General features: G+C 34.6%; 1 non-coding gene across 1 annotated transcript; it reads left to right on the forward strand.

Moving 5' to 3' along the window:
• The first annotated feature begins 4308 nt into the window (after positions 1-4308).
• On the forward strand, positions 4309-4413 carry LOC131036610 (U6 spliceosomal RNA). Its single transcript, XR_009104126.2, has one exon. It is a non-coding gene; the product is annotated as a U6 spliceosomal RNA (small nuclear RNA).
• Positions 4414-8740: the final 4327 nt, after the last annotated feature.

Genomic DNA, 8740 nt, shown 5'->3' on the forward strand with positions numbered 1-8740 from the left:
ATGGTTAGATCATTCAAATTGCTTAGAATTTGATATTTTAAGAATAAATATCAAGAAATAGAGAATGTTTATAGTTCAAACCTATTCCATATGACCTCAATATTAGGGGTTGTTGCCCTAATCATTCCTAGAGGCCAATTTCAAGAAAGATCACAAATGACATAGGTTGAGATGTCGCAGTAACAAAAATAAAGAAAATAAATATTTATAAGTTACAATGCACTTCATGCACTTAAAACATTTAGAAGTCTAAAATGAATTACTTGTTCTAGTAACCATCATGGTTATTAGTGAAATCAAAACACTTGGCCATGACTCATGTGGACATAATAGTGGTGTTTGCAATGACCTAGTTATAATTTGATGTAAACCCTAAAGAGCTTGATAAGAAGGTCAACATAGTTGACATTGTTCTTAAAGACATATGTGTTAAATATGAGGTTACATTCATTTCTTCTTGATAAGATTCAACAAATAATGCAATAAAGTGATGCCTATAAGATTGAATAACATATTTAGTCTTTGTAAGACTATAGACGACTAAAAATAAAAATAAAAAACTCAAATTTGTCCCACATGAACTATTAAAAAGTAGAAGATGATAACTATTTTAAAGTAGAAGAATATAAGGTGAGAACTTAAATAAATGTGGTTGTTTGTTTATTATATTTAGACTAGATTGAGAAAATTATTAAAAAAATTATAAGATCAATAATTCCCATTTTTGTTTGGCAATTACAAGATGTGTTCAAATTAAAAATATCCTATCAGTTAAAATAATATAAAGCATAAATTATATTTTTTAAAAGCTACATATAAATTTAAATATTGTTAAGATTCAATATTTATTCATATTTTTTATATAAAAAACCCTAAATGTTTGGCCTCTCTTGAGGGAATTTGGAATTCTTTACCTAAGGTAGGAGAATGGGAGTCTTGAATTGATTGGTGGTGTGCTACCATCACACAGTGTACTAATTTTTTACGTTTAATTAGAAAAAGGATGGCTTGGCAACGTAAACAAAAAGAGAAATCCCTTCAAGGAAAACTTGTTCATGCTAGAAATATTCTTAATGGTTATCTCTCTAGCATTCAAGTTCAAACTTCAATTGCTGCAAGAAAAGATCAATTATGTAAAATCAAGAATTATAAAGGACAAGGAGCTAAAGTTAGATCTAGACTTCACTAGATTAAAGAGGACAACAAAGGTACTAAATATTTTTTTAATTACCTTGATTACAAACATAAAAAGGAAAGAATCAATGCGATAAGGGATGAACTCTATACTCTTCAAACTAACCCTGTTGATATATGTAATGTCTTCAAACAATTTTATGAAAATAATTTCAAAGATGATCAATGGATGGATATTCAACAATCTCTTGAAGATATGGTTCAAGCTTACATTCCTAACAAGATAGATTCTGGGTACAACCAATATTTGAACAAAATTTTGTCTTTGGATGAGCTAGAAAAGGTCCTCTCTTCTATGGCGCCTTACAAAAGTCTTGGTTGCGATGGGCTTCGCATGGAATTCTACCGAGCTATGTGGCAACATATCAAGGAGGATTTTTATTGTTTATACCTAGAGGATTATAAAAATGGATCATTGGGTCCTATCATCAATAGTGGCATAAAAAAACTTCTTCCTAAGGGCAAACAGGAAGACTCCATCTCTAATTGGTGTCCTATAACCTTGCTAAACACCCCCTATAAAATTATAGCTAAAGCCTTGTCCATTAGGATCAAACCGATGGTGCAAGGTATTGTTAGAGTTGAACAAAGAGGCTTTATTGCTGGCAGATTTATTCTTGATAATCTAATGTTGGCTTGGGAGACTAGTGAGTGGGAACAACAAACAAGTCAAAATGCCATTTTAATTAAACTTGATTTTGATAAGGCTTATGATAGAATTCGTTGGAGCTTTGTCCTTCAAATGCTTCAATGGCTAGGTTTTGAACCTAAATTTCGAGCTCATATTCAAATATTGTTTCAAGACGTTAATGCTCAGATTATTATCAACAATGTGGTGACAGAACCATTTCCTTTACAAATATCTATTCGAAAAGGTTGTCCATTAGCACCATATCTATATGTTCTCACCACTGATGCTTTGAGATATTTACTTCAAAGTGCTAATAGTATGAAGCTGATTTCATGAACTCCTATCCCTAACAACATGGCTATCATTAATTCTCATTATGCTGATGATAGTTTGCTATTCTTACAAAATTATGGCCAGTGTATTTCGAATGCGATGGATATTTTGGAGTTGTATTGTGTTGTTTCAGGGTCCAAACTTGCACATAACAAAACAAAATTTCTTATGGTTAAAAGTGGTCTTGCTCCTCCCTGGATTCTACAAGAGTGGAAACAAATCAAGCATGGGGAAATTATGAGATACCTTGGCATTCCATTTGGTTTTGGAGTGTCTCTTTTAGATATGTGGAATTGGTATCTTAATAGAATTAGGAACAAGCTCTTCAATTGGAGAAATAAATTTCTCTCTGTAGCTGGAAAGATTCAAGTTGTTAGTTACAAGATCTTTCTTGCAACTCATGTATACTATTCATCATGCTGGATGCCTTAAAAAAAGGGGTATGAGAACTTAATTAAGATCATCTGTCAATTTATGTGGGCTAAATGGGATGGTAGTAGAGGTTTTATTTCTACATCATGGACCCATTGTATCCAACCCAAATGCAAAGGTGGCTTGGGGCTTATTGATCCAAGAACACAAGGGTTTTGTCTTGCCTCCAAATGGATTTTTAGAGATGTCCATCGAAATGAACCGTGGAAGATTCTCATCCAAAATCACATTAATCTTGCCACTGCCAAGGGTAAATGGTAGCAAGTGGGTTTGCTAGATAAAATTCTTCATGCCTCTTTTTTCTCCATTAAGGCCTCTCCTTCCTTCCGTTCCATATGGAAGGCCTGGCAACATACATGTTCTCTTTTAAAATGGAGAGATAGTTCACTTCAACATGGCTTTAGCTTCTCCAGTTCATCTATTTGGTGGAATAAGCACATTCTCTATCAAGATCAACCCCTCGCATTAAGTTTTCCCAATCAATCATATGCCCTGTTCAAGAAAGGTGTTTGTAAGGTTGAAGATATTTGGGATTTTCATACCATGAGTTGGATACCATGGCATTTTGTTAAAGGTTAGTTCAATCTAAATGATAAATACAAGGTTTTTCTGATTTTTGTACAATCTTTGGTTCCTCTGGAATTGTCTATGAAATCGTGTACTCCCATCCATTGCAATTTTTTCAAAGACTGGTTATGGATTTCATCATATCCTTTTATGTTCTTTCCCTCAAAAAAGGTTTATTTATAGCTTCTTGCAAGTTTGCCTTTAAGACATCGCCTGAACTCCAAGTGGAAATGCAAGTTTAATGACATTTTTTGGTCAAACTTATTAGCTCAGATTTGGAAAACTAAATACAATGCAGATGCACAATTAATTGCTTGGATGTTTTTACATTGCAAATTGCCCATTGTGGATAGGCTGAAATGTATGATGATTCAACCAGCTAATTGCCCATTCTGCCATAGGCAAGAAAACATAAAGCATATATTTTGGGGATGCATTTTTGTTAGAAAATAGTGGAATCTAGTTTTTAATGATTTGCCAACTATTTTTGAACACAAATTGTCTTGGAAAGAAGCCCTTCTTAGTGTGGGACTTCATGTTAATCCGATTGCTGATGGAGTTAGACATGTTATTTTGTCTCATATATGGAGATACAGGTGTAAAGTTATTTTTAATAATCTCAATGCTCACCAAGAAGCTGCATCTCTAGTGCTTTACTTAGACATTTTTTATTGTCTGACGTCCCTTTTCTCTCAATTACAGGCAGAGGTTGCGAAGAATTTAAAGACCGACTTCCAGATACAACAAATCAAATTACAGGTCGAAATGCTGCTCAAAAAGAGAAATATTGTCATGCCACAAGGTTTAAGGCCTTCTTTTGGCAATTGATGGTTTTTTTCTAGTCTCTTTGCTGGAAATATGTATTTGTAGTTTTGATATTACTGGTTGTAAGTTATTTCAATTCTATGTACTGTTGGTAGTAAGTTATTTCAGTTCTATATATTGCTGGTTATTATTTATAACAACCATTCTTTCTGTGATAGCTTTCTTTGACAGTCCTATGACCGTTTTCCTTATGTAATTCTTTTGCATTCTATGAATAAAAAAAAGAAACACAAATTAACCCTAAAGACTATTATATATATCCTTTCCCTGATATTGAGAGAGACTTAAAAAAAACTAATATTGTTATGCTAAGCTTAAGATTGCACACTTTCTCCTATTAACATCGGATAAAATTGAAACAATACATAAAAGATTAGCATGGTCCCTGCATAAGGATTAACCGCATAAATCGAGAAATGGTCCAATAGATCTAGACAAACAAGGACAATGCTTCCACGCAAACTCATGCATCACATTATTTAAGTACAAAAGAGAACAAATAAGCATCACGTTTGGTTTGGTACGTCCAAAATGGGCAACGGTGAGAAGAAAAAGTTGAAAATTATTAAGATGTAATTTATTCATATCCAAGTGAATACCTAATTCACCTTTGTTTCACTGTATTGTCTGTTCATACAACACTATATTTGATGCACGTTTTGACTGTAAATATTAATTAAGTGAAATTCGCCTTATTTTAGTGTGCATGAAAGTTAGTTAAGGCAATTTGTGTTTATTTTGAATTGAAATTAGTGTCAACCAGTGCTTTCTGCTTCATCATCACTTGTTTTGAATTGAAATTAGTGTCACCACATGCTTTTGCTTGGAATTTTTCATTAACATCACAACTTGTTTTTTTAGCACTGTTTTTAAATGACTAAGCTCCATGATAGGAATGAATTTGATTATTACTACCCAACAGATTCAACTATAGGAGAATTATTATGATAGTCAGTGATCTTAAAACTTTATTCATTAACATGATATACATTGTAAAATCATTGGTTGATATGAATGAATTTGTAAAATTGTTATTGTTTGTTTAATTTTTAAAGAGTAATATTATTAAAGAGTCATATTTAAATAGAATGAGAATTCACCCTTAACCTTCTTTTATTAGATTTTGATACGGATGTACATAGATATTGTTAGCACTTTCATGTCATTTACAACTAAGATATAAGAGGCATTCATTTTATCAAAGTTTATTGTAGCTGTCACTTGACCTCATCCCTTATTTAGGTGTCTTAGAATAGATTGAATCTTGTGAACTATTCATCTTTAAATAAAATCAGATATCAATTTTTTCAAATATTTTTAGAAACTAATTCTTTCAAATTTCTTGCTCATATTCTTTGTAATAAAAATTTATTTTATAGAAATAAACAAAAAAAACAAAAACAGATTCAAAACAGCCAAGGCGATACACCAGAAATTCCAGAATATGCGTGTTGACTGCTAAACGCTGCCTTCTCATTCTCAACAACCAAATTTGACAAAACGATTTGAAAGCAAGTTTCTTCAGTACAGGAATCATGATTAATGTTGAAGTTGGGCAAAAGCGAAAAAAATAACCTTGGTGCACACCACACCACCAGTCAGAAGGATTCACTACATTATCCATTGTTTGGAGGATATTTCAACCTCGGCTGTGGAGAAAGCACTGCACATCATTGCATTACCGAGATTCTGATGCGCAGCTGATCGAATTGCAAGCCAGGGTTTAAGAAGCACACACAAATTCCTTGGTAATGGCGTCCAGTGCAGGGGTTACAGTCGGGTAATGATCCATCTGCTCCTATGATCGACCGTATGAAACCCTAGGATGCTTTTGCGCCTGATTCAATTGTTGCTCGCTTATGTCTGTCGCAATTACTTTGTCATAATGCTCTGCAATCTGTCATGAATGCAAAATTTGCTTATCAGAGATGTACATATTCCTTTGTTCTTTGCATTTAGAGATTGCCGAGTTGGGTTTGTGGAGCTGATAAACTTTTTCCAGCAGAGTTTAGAGATTTTCAGAGCTTTTTTATTCAATTGTTCTCTTTCAAGTTTAGTACAAATTTAATATAGTGATCAGACATGGCTGATAGAGGACATTTGGGTTCATGGGCGGATGTGCGCTGGGAAGACCCACCTCATGTTCCGCAGTGGGTCTTCACAAATGACAGATGGAAGGACATGGTGATATAGGTAAACAGAAGCGGAAATAACAAGGTTTTTCAGCCAGCTTCAAAATACTTTCAAGGCTTCTTTGGGAACAGACGCAGTGTGGCATGGAGGCAGAATAACAATGGAGGGAGATTCACTCAAGGGCATTTTAATAATGGTGCGAATCAAGAGAATTCTGAGAAGCAATTCAAGGGCTTCTCGAGGAAATGGTCTTTGGATATGGGCAATTAGCGAACGTTTGCTAGGGTTGTTGGCTTGGAAAATAAGGATTCTGCGGCTAGGGTTTCTGATTCTTCACAACAGGTGGGAAATAAGGTAAATGTGAACCTCAAGGAAGCTAGTCCAGAAAAGGTAAGTAAGATACCTTCTGATCCTATTCTGCCGAGGGTTTCTTCATCACAGGTTTGGGCTCCTATCCCTTGTATTGATCTTTTAGGTTCCTATGTCGATAAGAAAGCGAATTGTTTGCATACGAATGCTATTTCTGGGGAAATTTGGGGTGATCAAATTAGTTTGTTAAAGCTTTATCATAAATTGCAGAAAAGATGGGGGGATATGCATTATTTTTAATTATTGTCTGCAAATGCTTTTATTATTGTCTTTGATTCTCTTTCTTTCAGAGATGAGGTATTAAGAACTTCGCATCATTGGTTTGGAAAACATTTAATTTCAATTGCGGCTCGGAAACCTTTTTTTGTTCCTTCTTGGTCTAGTTCGAAACTTATTCCTTTCTGGTTTGGTTTACCTAAAATTCCTTTTGAATTTATGGATCCAGATGTTCTTGAGAAAATTGGAAATACTATTGGAACTTTTTTAACATCTAAAATGGACTTTGTGGAGGGGGAGGTTCTGGTAAAAATTTGTGTTCTTATTAACCCTAACAATGTTTGCCCCTGTACTTGTAATATCGTTTCATGATGGTATTTGACACCAATCAATTGAGAAATTAGATACAGAGCTTCTTAAGTCTCCTTTACTTTTGGATGCTCCATTACTTATGGATTTTAAGAAAAACCAGCAGGTTGTTGACTCTATCCCTAAATCCCTTAATAAAGATAGTTTGTCGACGGGACATTCGGTTGAAGGATGTGGAAATGTCTCTTTGCATAAATTGGTAGAAACAGGTCACATTAATCTTGAAAATAATCCATTGTGTCGTAGTTCTGGGAAACCAAATGATCACACTTCGGGTTCGGTCTCACTTTCGTCTTTACTGAAGACATTTTCTAATAACGGGGGTATAGTGGATGGTAATCCCCCAATGAATGGAGTAGATCATCCATTGATGATAGATTGCCCTAAGATGCCAAATAATCACACAAAGGGTAAGGACGACAATTTGTCTTCATGCATTCAAAAGAAGGTTTTGGATTCTTCAAAGAATGTGAATTTAGATAAAAATGCAGTGGTTGATATGGAAACTATTAAACATGTACCTATCATAGGTTTTCCTAATGATGCTTCTTTAGTTCAGGAAATTAAGAATTTGGTGTCTAATAATTCCCCTCTGAATGTTGAAATTAATATGGCTAATGAATCTTCCTTAGGGAATAGTAATCCGTCAGAGGTTGTCCCTGATATTATGCCAGATGAGAATCTGGTTCAGCAAGTAAATGATATTTTTAACAATCATGCACATGAAATGGATGAGGGTATTACTGATAAAGTTGTTTGTTCAATTGAGAATGATTTGGGGGGTATAAACTCGACCCTTCCAATTTCTGCATCTGTTAATCCTTTTGCGGTTTTGACTACAACAAAATTGGGTTTTGAAGATAATCCATTTATCATGGATTCTCCAAAGTCATGCAAGAGTTTACCAATTGTCCAAAGAACTCCAGTTTTTTCACCATCGGTGCTTTCTCCTAGGAGAGGTAGGCCTCCAAATAATCTTAAGACTCAAATGGAAATTGATGCTAGAATTCAAAAGACTTTGTCCCTTTCTCCTGCTGGTGGGCAAGGGAGGCATTCGGTCTCTCTTGGTAGGCCTAAGAAAACATACCTAACTCCTGTAAGTGTAAAAAGAAAGAGGAGTAAAAGATTTGTGACTAGTCCTCATGTGACAAGATCAGGGGCTGTGAAACGTAATTTGCAAGGTTGCTTTGGGGAAAGCAAAAATTCTCTGATTAATGGGAAGAGGGGAGCTTCGGCCTCCCCTCGAGGACAATGAGAATTATTTCTTGGAATGTTAGGGGCTTAAATGCCCCTAACAAGAGACGCTTAATTAAGTCCCAGATGGACTTAATTAAGTGTGATATTTTTATGTTGCAAGAAACAAAGTTGTCAAAGGAGTCTGCTGATTTGGTTTTTTCATCTTGGAGAAGGTGGAATTTTCTTTCTTCTCCGGCTTGTGGTGCTTCAGGAGGTTTGGCACTACTTTGGAATAATTATAATATTGAGGTACAGTTAGTGGCATCTGCTACAAATTGGATGTTGGCTTTAGTTATAAGCAAGATTTCGAAGGTTAAATTTTGGCTTTTTAACATTTATGCTCCGTCAAGAATTCAAGGGAAGAGTAAGTCATGGGGTGAATTAAAGAGGATTTCTTCTCCCTTAAAACATGGTTCCTTTATTATCTTCGGGGGT

The sequence above is a fragment of the Cryptomeria japonica genome, chromosome 10, assembly GCF_030272615.1.
Source record: "Cryptomeria japonica chromosome 10, Sugi_1.0, whole genome shotgun sequence".
Taxonomy (NCBI): Eukaryota; Viridiplantae; Streptophyta; class Pinopsida; order Cupressales; family Cupressaceae; genus Cryptomeria; species Cryptomeria japonica.